Below are 14,829 nucleotides of genomic sequence, written 5' to 3' on the forward strand. Positions count from 1 at the left end.
CGCCGAGAGCCGCCCTCCGTGGTGGGGGGTGCGAGAGGGCCGGGCGGGGCGCTTCTGAGGTTTTTACCTACCAGTTAGGGGAGGGCGGCCACTTGAGGAGGTGCGAGCTGGGTGGGAGCCAAGCTGGGGTCGGAGTGCCCCCTACAACACCCCCCCCCCCCCCCCCCCCCCCGCCACCGCCGTGGGCTGGGATCCTTCCGCGAGTTTCCACGTGGCTTTGGGAACCTAAGGCCCCCCGGCCTGCGGTTCTGCCACTCGCTGGCTGTGTCGCCTTGGAAAAGTTGCTTGAACCTTTAGGCTCCTCCTCTGTCACGCAGTGACTCCGAGTCCCGACCTGACAGGATGACTATGAAGTTTAAATGAGGTAATAAGTGCTGAAGCTTGTTTTGAGCAGGGTTTCTTTTTATTTACAAGTGTCTTTAAAAGTTTTGGAATACACTCTGAAAAGAGTTTCTGACCTGAGTATCCGTGGGTGCCTGGCATTGCAGGGTGGGGTGAAGGAGAGTGGTCGCGATGGGCCATCAGGGGCTGTTGACGCCCCCACCCCCACCCCCCATCCCTTCAAAACGGCAAAGCTTGGAGTCTTTGGGTACAATATGTTTCCTCTGTCAGGGAGACTGTCTCCAGAATAAGCTGCTCAAGAGTGGATGCCTCGGGGATTTCAAGTGACTTTTGGTTGGGATTTTCTTAGCCTCTGAAATCTTGACACTTGGGTGTGGATTGTTCTTTGTCATGGTGGGCGGTGTCCTGCCCTGTGCGTTGTAGGATGATTAGCAGCGTCCCTAGCCCTCCCCATGAGATGCTAGTAGCATCCCCTCCAATTTGTGACAGTCAAAAATGTCTTCAGACATTGCCAGATATCCTCAGGGAGGAGAGATGGGGACAAGGTTGCCTCTGGTTGAGAACTGCTGCTTTGCAACATTCTCTGCGGAGTGAGCCCTCAGAACGCGGCTGTTAGGTGTTCTGGCCAGCTTACTTTTCTGAACCTTGGTAGTCTCTGCCTACTTCTGCGCACCGTCTGGAGGGTCCAATGAAAGCACGGCAAAAATGTTTTCAAAGGTGACGGCCACAGACTTTTTAAACCCTAGCCCTTTTAGATGTGAATTACTGGTTCCTAAATCTGATTGGGTATCCGCATGGGCTGGAACTTGGTGTTTATTGTATTTCATTTTACTCAAATCCAAAGAGTTTTTTTTAGAGCATCATACGTAGTGCTCTAAATCCCTAAGTCCTTTACTATTAAAATAATTCTGTGGGGAATAAGGTCTTGAGATAATCTTGTGTGGTGAATACATTTTCTTTTTAACCACAAACTTCAGAAGTGGTAGTTGCTTATGCAGGGGAGAGACCAGAGGAGAAGGGTTTTAAGGAGAAGGCCCAGCAGGGAAGGGATGTGGAATATGAATTGGAAGCATTTGAGGTCCCCACTATTTAGGAGGTGATGTAAAAGCGCCCTGCACTTGCAGTGCCGTCATGCTGGGGCATCCTGGATGCCATGAGGATCTTTGGCTTTTTTTTTTAAAATGATGATTCGTCCTCCGTAGTCGAATCAGGCTTTCTTTTTCTTGCTTAATTCTTTGTATAGGCTACTCCAGCACTTCCCCAGGAATTCCAAAACCCAGGATGTGTTGCTGCTCAGGAGTGAGGAATGTTCCTCCAAGCTTTGGAAGTTTTTTGTTTGAATGCTCATGTGTGGCCTGCTTCGGGCAGTCCTTCGGTTGTAGGTCTGGCAGCCTGCGAGTCCCTCATTGTTGGGACTGTGATGTCTGGTACCAGGCAGCAGAAGCAAGTTTTGGAAATGCTCAGGGTGCAGCGAGGAGCACCTCTGGTGAGGGAACTGAGTGCTGGTTTTTGCCTTGAGTTACTTCTGCACTCTGTGGGATTTGGGGGTTTTGACAAAGACACCAGGCATAAGAATTGGCGTTAAGTTGGGCTCTGGGAGGTGCATGTCGGTAGCGTTGAGTGTGGCCATTTGAGTCCCTCTCCCCATTGTGTATACCTGGATGGTCGTCTGCATAGCTGTCCCTGTGAGTTCGATAATGAGGATTCCAGGTAGTGCCTTGTGACATCACGGCCGTGCCGTGACAGAGGTAATGTACACAGAGGTACATTGGGAAAGATGTGTGTACCCTGGCAATGTTGCTGGGTGCTTTAAAGCATGGAGGTGGTTCTCTGCAGAGCGAATGTGGCCATTATCATGAAGTCTCTAAAGATGCCACTGGGATGTTGAGGGCTACGTATTATAGACCAAGTCAGTGTTGCAGATCATCACCGATGTGTGGGTTCAGAATTCTGGTTTCCCATGTGAGAAGTAGCTGTGGAGCTAGGGTTATCAGTCTTGGCTTTAATTGCAGATGACACCTCTTCACGCTGATCAGACTGCACCAAGGATTGTGGTATGAATAGTTACAAAAGTGTGGAGCCCTCTGATTTGCTATGTAGACAGCAGAGCCGATGTTGGAGTATGCCCAGTCTCCACAGGGTGGGGGGTGGGGGGTGGGTCCCATCTTAGAATTCTCACTTGGAAGATTCAGGGAGAATGGCTGAGGAAGATGATGATGGGGTTGGCCCGGGACTGGCCATGTTTGTGGGAATCGAGTTGCTTCCCTCTGATGCTATGACACTAGGGCTCTTCTGCAGAGATCTGCAAAAGTGAAGGGTGTCAGCAGAGCACAGCTATGTGACCAGAAGAGACCTTGGAGGAGCCCAGGACGAGGTGGAGGGGCTTCCTCTGCAGGCCGGACTCAGTTCAGGCTGACCTCCTCCAGGGAGGGGCTAGGAGGGGCTCATGGGCTGTCTCACTGTTGGTGGTGGGGAGAAACAGCTCAGCCAGTGGTCTTTACAGGGGTCAGATAGTTGTTTGAAACCCAAACCTCAGATTGTTGTCTGCGTAGACTCTCTTGGGCAAAAGGAAGTTCTTACTGGGTGGGGGGAGGGGGAGAGCGCAGGTTGTATTTTCTCAGTAGGTCTGAGAGGAACCATAGGTGGGAGGATGCAAGGGGGTGCAGGAGGTCTTCCTGGTGGCGTGGGTGTCTTTGTCTCCGTGTGACCATGGAAATTGTGGAAATGACAGGCAGCCTGTGGCATCCAGCTCCCTAGAATAGAAGGGTTTGTTGCATCTGTGGTGGGATGCAGCTGAACCAGCCAGGAGGTGGGTGCCACGCTAGAGGCCTCAGGTGACCCCTGGGAGTGGTTGTTGGGGCTTCCAGTCCAGGCCGGGGTCCTTCAGCAGGGAGAGAGCCCCCACCCCCAGTTGACCTGGGGAGCCAGATTTCACCTGTTTTGATGGTTGGACAGACCACAGGAGCCTCTGGTTGTCGAGGGCATCTTCCAGGAAGTTTCTGGCAGACTGCTTAACATCTTAGAACTTTTTGAAGAGACACAGCTTGTTAGAGTCTCTCTTTTTCTTGGTGTGTTTGTCCTAAAACATGTCTCAAGTTGGCAGGTCCCACCTCCTCTGTGGCAAGAGCTCTTTTAACATCCTGTGCCCAGAACAGGAGTCGTGGCTGTCCTGTTTGGGTGGCAAATGTAAATTTTAGAGGATCTTTCTTGTTTTTCTAATTTTTTTCTCCGGGTCTTGGATTTTCTGGTTGTCCATTTTCAATTTCTCGAGGAGTGCCTGCTCTTTCTCCCTTCTGATGGCCTGGAAGTGCAACAGCGCCACCTCGCGGCCGATGGCCTTCACTGGGGCCTGCGTGGTTTGGGCTTCATTTGTCAGCGGTGCATCGATTGGCCGGATGCAGGGAACTCCTGCCTCCTTCACTGCTCCCTTTCCTCTTTCAACACTTGCCCGCTGGACCCATCATCTCACCTGGGATTGGTAGACTGCATCTTTTTTCAAACCATTCCCTTTCTTCCTGATTTGTTTGTGTTATGGAGCCATGACTTGCTGCTGATGGCCTTCTGAAGGCCTATGTGACTCTTCTCTTGATTTTTCGGTAGAATGTGGCCTGTGCACCTTCATTGTCTCTGGTATGACACAGTGATGCCCTCTGTCTCCATTTGGATGGGAAAGAGGGTACCTTTTTTGAACTGCTGTGGGCAGTATTTTATTCTGGGATCGTTTCATTATGATCGAACTCATCAGACTTCTGATTTTCTCACCCTGGGATTCAGTTGCTTTCTGGCTTGTGGTTCATTGGATGCTGGGGTTGGGGGCACAGGGTCGGAGGTGGGGTGTGAGCCACAGGAAATGGCACCAGGAAGTTGGGGGATTTACTTGCCAGCTCCAGTCTCTCCTTGACTGAGAGATGCTCCTCAGGTGATAACTCTTCTGATTGTGTGGCTTCCCTGCCTTTTTGGGTCCATTTCTTTCCCCATTTATACTTTTGCCTGGGGTTCTTCAGCTCTTTGCCAGTTAACCCAGCTATGGTTTTAGCTGCTTAGTCTTTGATACAATACCCTACTTCAGAGGAGTGCCTCCTGACTTCAGTGATCTTTCAGGAAAGTAGAAGCCAAGAGAGGGGAGTACGGAGCAACAGCCTCCTTCCTTCAGGACTTAGAGAGGCTATCTTGGGGTGAGGGGAGGCATCCTCCTCTCGGCTACAACCTGGGCACAGCTGGCATCCCTTCAGTTTCATCTCTCTGTTTGCTGACAGTATCCCCCCTGAGGACACACTGCCCTGACCACACCTGTCCCAAAACCAGGCCTGCTGGGCAGGCTTTTGTGATTCAGAGTGTAGTTTTGTGGTCATGAAGCACCCTTCACAACTTCAGTTTGGTTTTTAAAATTAACATTCAGGATCCTTGCTTTTCTTTACTGTTAAGTTTCATTTGCAATTTCTGCTCTGACAAGTGTTAGTGATTTCCTTTATGGGGTGTTGGTGAGATTCTGGGTCCCGTTGGGGACAGTCAGGGATGAGAGCCCATCCCCTGCTTATGACAAGCTAAGGGGTCACAGACTGATGGTTCTCTTCCGCCCTGGGCTGATGGTCAGTAAGCTCACTCCTGTCTCCATGTCGCAGGGTGCGGGCTGGCTTTTGGGGTGCACAATGTGAGCAGCCTCAAAGGGCCCCAGGCTTGGTCTAATGCTCTGCTGTCCTTGCCTCATGGTTCTTGCTAATTTTCTGAAGTGAGAGACCCCCTGTTTTCTTTTAGCACTGATCAGCCCTATAAATCATTTGCCTGATTAGTCCTGAAGAAGGGCAGTTACAGGCCACAGTGTGTCCCTGGACTATTACTGAGGGCCGTGAAGGAAGAGGGAATCGGTCATCAGAAAGAGAGTTGTGCACAGAGGCTTGGGGTGAGGAGAGAGAGTGGAGGGTGAGCATGGAGGGAGAGGAAGGGGATCAATGGAATGAAGAGTATGAGAGATTAGCATTTTGTATGGGACTCAAAAAAGGCAAGGACACCCCTGGAAGTATTTGCTGTCTCCTCCACTAGGAGCCCGATACGAGCAGGTTCTTCATGATACAAACTCCAGTGTGAGTGTAGCTCACAGCCTGTGGTTATTGCTCCAAACAGTAGTTGTCAAGTGATGACAAACTTCATAACTGAGCTGAGTGGCAGTGAAATCTCTTGATAAGCAGGCAGGTCCCAATCAGTCAGGGCCCTGATTAAGCGGAAACCAGCTGGTCATTTGGCATTGATCACTGATATTTCTATTGTTGGTTTAATGTGATGGAGCATGTACCCTTCAGGACACATCCATGGGACTTGAGCCTGTGGTGCTGACCCCGTGGATCTCTCTGCACCTTTTGAAGAACTTTCTTCTCTCAGCTCCTGGCCCTCCAGTTGGGATTCTGTGTCTCTTCTGGGTTCTTTTTTCTCCCCCACCTCTAACTGTGGGCACCATGGTGCTCCAACTCACGCACCTTTTAAAGACGTTCACTTAGCACGATGACAGACGGTGTGGTTGCTCCCTCCAGCCACTTCTGTCACTTCCTGCCTATTTCCAGGTTAGGTACGTGCTTCCCACCTGGCCAGTGTTCCCAGCCTTATCCCTGCAACTATACAACCTCTTTGGTCAATGCAGGTGGTCCAAACATGATAAATTCGCATGCGTTGCCTCTCTGGTGTCCACCTAGCCCCACCTGCCTTCCGTCTCCTGGGAGCTGCTCCCTCCAAGGCCAACTCTCCCCTGCTCTCTCCATGTGTGGATTGCTGGAGAAAGTTCTCCAGGATGAAGCATCTCTAGGAAGGTGATGATGCTCGGAGCCCAGGACGGGGGTCTCTGTGTGTTGTCAGTTCTGTCCTGGGCAGCTGCATCTTCCTTTGGGAGGGGGCATGGGAACCTTCAGGGCCTAGGGTGACTTTCAGCACACTTCTTTTATTTTTTTTATTTTTTAAATTTTCACTAGTTGGAGGCTAACCACCCTACAACACTGTAGTGGGTCTCGTCACACATTGACATGAATCAGCCATGGATTTACATGTATTCCCCATCCCAATCCCCCCTCCCACCTCCCTCTCTACCCGCTCCCTCTGGGTCTTCCCAGTGCACCAGGCCCAAGCACTTGTCTCATGCATCCAGCCTGGGCTGGTGATCTGTTTCACCCTAGATAATATACATGTTTCCATGCTGTTCTCTCTAAACATCCCACCCTCGCCTTCTCCCACAGAGTCCAAAAGTCTGTTCTGTACATCTGTGTCTCTTTTTCTGTTTTGCATATAGGGTTATCATTACCATCTTTCTAAATCCCATACATATGTGTTAGTATACTGTAATGTTCTTTATCTTTCTGGCTTACTTCACTCTGTATAATGGGCTCCAGTTTCATCCATTTCATTAGAACTGATTCAAATGAATTCTTTTTAATGGCTGAGTAATATTCCATGGTGTATATGTACCACAGCTTCCTTATCCATTTGTCTGCTGATGGGCATCTAGGTTGCTTCCATGTCCTGGCTATTATAAACAGTCAGCACACTTCTTAATCTGTTTCCTTTCTTACCTAACACAGCTTTCAGATGTGGTCTTCTGCTCTACATTTTTAAAACTCGTTGAAATTACCCAAAGAGCTTTTGTTTATGTGGGTTAAAACTATTGGTATTTACTGCATTTGATATAAAAATGGAAACATTTTGCAAATTATTTATTGAGTCGTTTGAAAATAGCAATGATGAACACATTGTGTTGACATAAATAACATTTTATCACTATTGTGAAAATAGTTTTGACCTCACTGACTCTCTGTTGCACAGTATAAAGGGTCAGTTTTTTCCCAGAAGTGAAAGGTCTGCCTTTTGTTTATATTACTTTACACTGTCTTTGTCTGGAAATAAACTGTGCAATGCATTCTATTTTAGCAAAGTTTGCTCAGGTTGGATGGGCTTGCCCCCTTGATTTACTGATTAATACCATTGCCTACAACATAGAAGGTTATTTTTGACAGCAGAGATGCTGTGTCCACCAGAAAACTTTTTGGTGCTTTATGTTGAATTTATTTGTTGTGTCCTAGAATAGACCATTTTATAACACAAAAAATACGAACTCCTTATTTGGTAAGTGATTTTTAGTATCTTATTAGGTTGTGCGACCATCAACACTGTCACTACTATGTCATTCTGCCTCATTCCAGAACATTTTCACAGTGAAACCCCATACCAGGTAGCATTCACTCCCCAATACCCTTCGTTGTCTCCAACCACTGCCCCAGCCCCTGACAACCATTAGTCTACTTTTGGTATCAGTGGATTTGTCTGTTCTGGATATTTCATATGAATGAAACTATATAGTATGTGGCCTTTTGTGTGTAACTTCTTTGTGTAGTGTTTTTGAGGTTAATTCATGTTGTAGCCCGTATCAGTACTTCATTCCATTTTATGAGTGATAAATATTCCAGTGAATGGAAATACCACATTTTATTTATCCATTCATCAGTTGATGGGCATTTTGGTTTGTTTCCACTTTTTGGCTATTATGAGCAATGCTGCTGTGAACATTTGTGTGCAAACATTTATGTGGACTATGCCTTCACTATTCAGTATGCCAATATTTTGGTTGCTTGATGTGAATCACTGACTCATTGGAAAAGTCCCTGATGCTGGGAAAGATTGAAGGAAGAAGGAGAAGAGGGTGTCAGAGGATGAGATGGCTGGATGGCATCACTGATGCAATGGACATGAACTTGGGCAAACTTCGGGAGATGGCGAGGGACTTGGTGGCCTGGCGTGCTGCAGTCCATGGGGTCACAGAGTTGGACACGACTGGGCGACTGAACAAAAATGAACAACGTGCCTTCAATGCTCTTGGTTCTGTGTACTTTTAAATGTTATTTAAATGGGTAACCAGGGATTGTTTCTCAGGCACCCACAATCATATATTAATCAAGTGTCTATGTCTCTTCTGATAACTCTTTGTAGATTTTGTCTTTTCAAATAATAAACATAGTAAAAGAAGGAAACTTTCAGGATATCCTTTACGTGTACTGTGTTCTTTGAGATTTATTTCTCAGAGCAGCCCTGGAAAATCACAAAGGTTTATTTTTGCATCTTATTAAAAGAGAGGTTCCAGAACGAATTAGGTTTATTTAATATGTTACTGTTTTAAGACTTGCATAAGAATTGTCAGATCAGAGAATGTTTTTGGCCTTCTTGTGGTTATGCTTATATGGATGAAGTGTTAATGTAAGTGTCTTAGAAATTATATGCCAAGGAAGCTCCTGGCAACTTGTCAGTGCCTCACTGCCCATATATTTTTACCCTTAGGGGCGAGGTTCATCTAAAGTCTCATGAAATTGTTCTGTACTATAGTCTGAGAGAGAAGTGTACTCTCCTCCATTCTGATCTTATTGGTTAGAGTAATACGGTAACCACAGCCATGAAATCTCTGTCATTTTAGAGATGTTTTTTTTAGTCTGGTGTTTGCCTGAAGGCCCTGCTCTAAGCTGCAGAGTGCTTGAGTCTTCAGTTAAAGAGGATGGTCTTAGAGCCTCGTAATAACAGACTGTATGTACCAGGTACTTCAAACTGTCCATACTTTATATGAAGAATAGACTCTTGGGCTTCTGAGTTGACTTCAGTTAGGCAGCTCTCAGACTATCCCCATGGATTGAGTTGGGATTTCCAGGACTTTTTTGGTCCAGAAGCAGGTAAGAATGAGTTACAGAGCACTGCATGGAGGAATGTGGGAATTTCATTGTGTGTTTTTTTTTTTTTTTAATTTTTGGCAATGTTGTTTTATAACACTCTGCTTATTGGCTCTGTGAGAAAGCCTTTTTTCTTCTTCAGCTCCCTGTCATCCACAACAATTCATTCGGTAGATTTTGCTTTTGTAAGTGGGAATAAGACACTTAAAAATTATACTCAGTTTTTCACAGTGGCATTTCCCTAATGGCTGATGACGTCAGTCATCTTCAGTGTGTTTATTTGCATTTATAAATACTATCCGTGAAATGTCAGGGGGTAAGATTTTGAAGGAACCTTGCACGCTGTGCACTCCAAGCTTCCCATTCTACAGATGGGGGACTCGAGAGCGAAACCAGGGCTGTCTGGCAGGGTTCTCTTGGTGGACCGTGATCTCTGAGTGGACTCAGTGGACTGGCATGAGGAAGACTGAGCACCCTGAGCCAGACTTCTGGGCAGTTTCTGGGATCCTCATGGGCCTGGTGTATGAGGTCAGCTGCTGGGCCAGAGCGGACAGAACCATCCCCTTGGAGTGTCTGCCAGGCTCAGAAGACTCCCATCCCCGAAGGAGGAGGTGGTACACCACGGGGCGGACGCCTGCTCTGAAAGGTGAGACTTCCCAAATCTGGAACCAGCTGGGTCCCCGTGAGTCCTGGGGCAGCCCCAGTCACTCACCATGAAGAAGAGAAGCCTCCTGCCCGTCCACCACAGCAGACGTCATCCCCACAGCTGCCAGCTAGAGACACTCCATGCTGGGCGCCGTGCAAAGTGTGTGTAGCCAGGATTATCTGGATCCTCACAAAAACACGTGGAGGAAGATACATCCTTACCCCTATCTCGTAATGTGCCAGGAATACAAATATGGAACAGGTGGGTCTGTGTTTTTGCCTGAGTTTCACTTCATGTTGTTGCTGTGTATTCACTTCCAGTTACTACAGACTTGGCTGCTTAAAACAACACAGATTTATTACCTTACAGATCTGGAGGTCATAAGTCCAAGTTGTGTTAAAATCAAGGTATCGGCAGGCCTGTGGGACGGCTCTAAGGAAGAATATTCTCCTGGTTTTCCTAGTTTCTAGATGCTTCTCACTTATGCATCATTTTGATTCTGGGTTTGGCCTCCATCTTTCATATCCAAGGACCTTTGTGATGACTTCAAGTGCACCTGGATCATCCAAGATAACCTCCCCAAAGTCAGCTGATTAGCAACCTTAATTCCGTCTACAAGTAATTCCCCTTTGCCACATGAGATAATATATTCACTATACATCTGGGGGTTAAGACTCAGACATCTTTGGGGCCACTCTTCTGGGAAGCTGAGGGACACAGGTGAGGGGGAGGCTGGAAGGAGTGGTGCCCCAGGTGTGTGGGTTGAGCAGGTATGAGGGACAGGGAGAGAGAGCACTGCCCTGGAGGACTTGCCTTCTAGCTGGGGGAGCACCTGAACGCACATCAGGGCATGTGGTCATGCGCTGTGGAGAAAAATGTTCCTGGGGAAGGGGTTATGGGGTATGGGTGTGGGTGAGTGGGTTGCAGTTTCATCAGGGTGGGCCTCATTGAGGAGGTGACAGTTGAGCCACTTCCTCAAGGTGGCTCCTCAACAAGACCAGAAGGAAAAGAGAGAAACTTCAAAGCAGCCTGGGGAGAGACTGATGACTAAGCCTTCAGGGCTGCAGGGCCCTGCAAGAGTTGGTCCTGTCTGGTCTTTGAGCTTTATCCTCTGGCTCTCCCTTCTCAGCTTTAGCTCTCAAGGGACTAGCATTCCCCACCCTCCACCCCACTGAGCCTGGCTCTGGTGCCTGCCAGGCATTCTCACCAAGGAATTTCTCCACCCTTAGGGGCCTCTTCCCTGCTTTTTTCTGACCCACCACTTACCAGGCTGAATTGCTAGTTTCCTCATCTCTCAGGCCTGGGAGCCTTTAAGCTCTCAGCAGCCAGGAACTGGTCTGTTCGCTCCTGTGTCCCCAGCACCTAGCATTTGTCTTTCTTGCAGATGTTTGTCAAAAGCAAATAACGTGAACCTGTTTTCTGTTGGTGTCCTGACAGACACCTGATATCAGGCAAGCATGTCCCACATCCTGGTTCAGTCAGTTCAGTCACTCAGTTGTGTCTGACTTTTTGCAACCCATGGACCGCAGCATGCCAGGCCTCCCTGTCCTTCACCATCTCCCAGAGTTTGCTCAAACTCATGTCCATTGAATCAGTGATGCCATCCAACCATCTCATCCTCTGTCGTCCCCTTCTCCTCCTGCCTCCAATCTTTCCCAGCATCAGGGTATTTTCCAATGAGTCAGTTCTTCTCATCATGTGGCCAAAGTATTGGCGTTTCAGCTTCAGCATCAGTCCTTCCAATGAATATTGACTGATTTCCTTTAGGATTGACTGATTTGATCTCCTTGCAGTCCAAAGGACTCTCAAGAGTCTTCTCCAATACCACAGTTCAAAAGCATCAATTCTTCAACACTCAGCTTTCTTTATAGTCCAACTCTCACATCCATACATGACTACTGGAACAACCATAGCTTTGACTAGACAGACCTTTGTTGGCAAAGTAATGTCTCTGTTTTTTAATATGCTGTCTAGTTTGGCCATAGCTTTTCTTCCAAGGAGCAAGCGTCTCTTAATTTCATGGCTGCAAGTCACCATCTGCAGTGATTTTGGAGCCCAGAAAAATAAAGTCAGCCACTGTTTCCATTGTTTCCCCATCTATTTGCCATGAAATGATGGAACCGGATGCCATGACCTTCATTTTTTGAATGTTGAGTTTTAAGCCAGCTTTTTCACTCTCCTCTTTTACTTTCATCAAGAAGCTCCTTAGTTCCTCTTTTCTTTCTGCCATAAGGGTAGTGTCATCTGCATATCTGAGGTTATTGATATTTCTCCCAGCAATCTTGATTCCAGCCTGTGCTTCATCCAGCCCAGCGTTTTACATGATGTACTCTGGATATAAGTTAAAAAAGCAGGGTGACAGTATACAGCCTTGACATACTCCTTTCCCGATTTGGAACCAGTCCATTGTTCCGTGTCCAGTTCAAACTGTTGCTTCTTAACCTGCATACAGATTTCTCAGGAGGCAGGTCAGGTGGTCTGCTATTCCCATCTCTGTAAGAATTTTCCACAGTTTGTTGTGATGCACACAGTCAAAGGCTTTAGTGTAGGCAATGAAGCAGATGTTTTTCTGGAATTCTCTTGCTTTTCCTATGATCCAGTGGATATTGGCAATTTGGTCTCTAGTTTCTCTGCGTTTTCTAAATCCAGCTTGAACATCTGGAAGTTCATGGTTCACGTATTGCTGAAGCCTGGCTTGGAGAATTTTGAGCATTACTTTACTAGCGTGTGAGATGAGTACAATTGTGCGGTAGTTTGAACATTCTTTGGCATTGTCTTTCTGTGGAATTGGAATGAAAACTGACCTTGTCCAGTCCTGTGGCCGCTGCTGAGTTTTCCAAATTTGCTGGCATTTGAGTGCCGCATTTTCACAGCATCATCATTTAGGATTTGAAATAGCTCAACTGGAATTCCATCACCTCCACTGGCTTTGTTTGTGGTGATACTTCCTAAGGCCCACTTGACTTTGCACTCTGGATGTCTGGGTCCAGGTGAGTGATCACACCATCGTGGTCATCTGGGTTGTTAAGATCTTTTTTTGTATAGCTCTTCTGTGTATTCTTGCCACCTCCTCTTAATATCTTCTGCTTCTGTTAGGTCCATACTGTTTCTGTCCTTTATTGTGCCCATCTGTGCATGAAATGTTCCTTTGGTATCTCTAATTTTCTTGAAGAGATCTCTATAGGTTCCCATTCTGTTGTTTTCCTCTATTTCTTTGCAGTGATCACTGAGGAAGGCTATCTTATCTCTCCTGGCTATTCTTTCACATTCTGCGTTCTGATGGATGTATCTTTTCTTTTCTCCTTTGCCTTTTGCTTCTCTTCTTTCCTCAGCTATTTGTAAGTCCTCCTCAGACAACCATTTTGCCTTTTTGCATTTCTTTTCCTTGGGAATGGTTTTGATCGCCTCCTCTTGTACAGTGTTTCGAATCTCTGTCCATAGTTCTTCAGGTACTCTATCAGATCTAATCCCTTGAATCTGTTTGTCACTTCCATTGTATAATCATAAGGGATTTGATTTGGGTCATACCTGAATGGTCAGTGGTTTTCTCTACTTTCTTCAATTTAAGTCTGAATTTTGTAATAAGGACAGGGGCTCTGGCTGCAGCAGACCTGGGAGGCGCAGCGTGTGGCATAATTCTTCTTGGAGGAGGTTGCCGTTAGCCCCACCATAGAGCCACTGAGCATTGACCCACAAACTGGAGAACAATTACACCAAAGAAGTTCTTGCACTGTTGCAAAAGTTCTAGGACCCACAACAGATATCCCAACCTGGGGATCCAGCAAAGGGACTGAGAGCCTCCAGGGCATTTGACTTTGAAGGCCAGTGGGTTTTGATTACAGAACTTCCACAGGACTGGGGAAATAGCCTCTTGGAGGGCACGGACAAAACCTTGTTGTGCCAGGACCCAGGAGAAAGGAGCAGTGACCCCCACAAGAGACTGAGCCAGACTTGCCTATGAGTGTCCAGGAGTCTCCCGCGCAGGCGTGGGTCAACAGTGGCCTGCCACGGGGTCGGGGGTTGCTGAATACAGCAGTCCCGGGAGGCTGCGGTGTGCTGGTGTGCTGGTGTAAGCCCTTTTGAAGGAGGTCTCCTGACCACCATTACCCTTACCATAGTTTGGCCTCAGGCGAAACTACAGGGAGGGAGTACAGTCAACAGAAGATTGGATTAAAGATTTACTGAGCATGGCCCCGCCCATCAGAGCAAGACCCAGATTCACCAGTCCCTCCCATCAGGAAGCTTTCACAAGCCCCGTACTAAAACCACAGTCATATCCCTGTTAGCCCTCCCCCATCCCCAAACATGCTCTCTGCCTGCTCGGTTACTGGCGTCCACCATGCACCCAGTTGCTCCAGTTAATAGCCTTGGAGCCATTCCTGACTCGTTTTTCTCCCAGATGACTTATCCAGTCTTCAGTAAGCCCTTTTGATTCAATCCTAGAAATAGCTCCAGAATCTGATATTTGCTGTCACCTCCCATCACTTCCTTGGTCCAAGTCATCAGCATTTCTCAGCGGCCCTAGTGCATTGGCCTCTTAACTGATGTCTTTGCTTTGTCTCCTGAGTTTAGTGTTGACACAGGAGTCAGAGTGACCTTTGAAATGTCACTTCTCTGATGTTCCCCCTCTCTGTGGCTTCCCTTGATACAGTCCTTTTTGTCCTGGCCTCCACCTGGCCTTACCCTTTCCCCCAGCCCTATTTACTGTTCACCCCCTTCCGTTATTTTGCTCTGGCCCCAGTGACCACATTTCTGAGCACACCAGGAACTCTTCCACTTTAGGGCCTTTGCACTTGCTGTTTCCTCCATCTAGACTCCCCCACAATGGCAGCATGGCCCACTCCTCTCACTTCATTCACTTCTCTGAGAACCTAAATAGATTCTCTTTTCAGAGAACCTAAAATAGACTCGTATATCTGACCCAGGTCAGATATACCACTCTGGGGGCTCTGTTGCTCCAGCTAGGTTCCTGGTTATCAAGCAGACACTTCCAAAGTTACTTAATGTCTTTGAACTTTAGTTTCTTCACCTGAAATAGTATTCATTGCAAGGACTGTTGGGACATGAAATGAGGTAATGTCAAAAATTCATCTTGTAGACAGTCAAACCTGATAGCATTAAACACACACACACACACACAAACACAAACACACG

At 47.2% G+C, this 14,829-nt stretch overlaps 1 protein-coding gene across 1 annotated transcript in view; it reads left to right on the plus strand.

Annotated features, from left to right (window-relative positions):
- Positions 1–250: 250 nt before the first annotated feature.
- The window catches only part of HYDIN (HYDIN axonemal central pair apparatus protein), a 501,386-nt gene continuing 486,807 nt past the window's right edge, over positions 251–14,829 (plus strand). The window contains exon 1 of the mRNA XM_061138904.1: positions 251–364. The gene's annotated coding sequence lies outside the window, so the exon portion shown is untranslated. The remainder of the gene's footprint in view (positions 365–14,829) is intronic.

Source organism: Dama dama, chromosome 4 (assembly GCF_033118175.1).
Source record: "Dama dama isolate Ldn47 chromosome 4, ASM3311817v1, whole genome shotgun sequence".
Classification (NCBI taxonomy): Eukaryota; Metazoa; Chordata; class Mammalia; order Artiodactyla; family Cervidae; genus Dama; species Dama dama.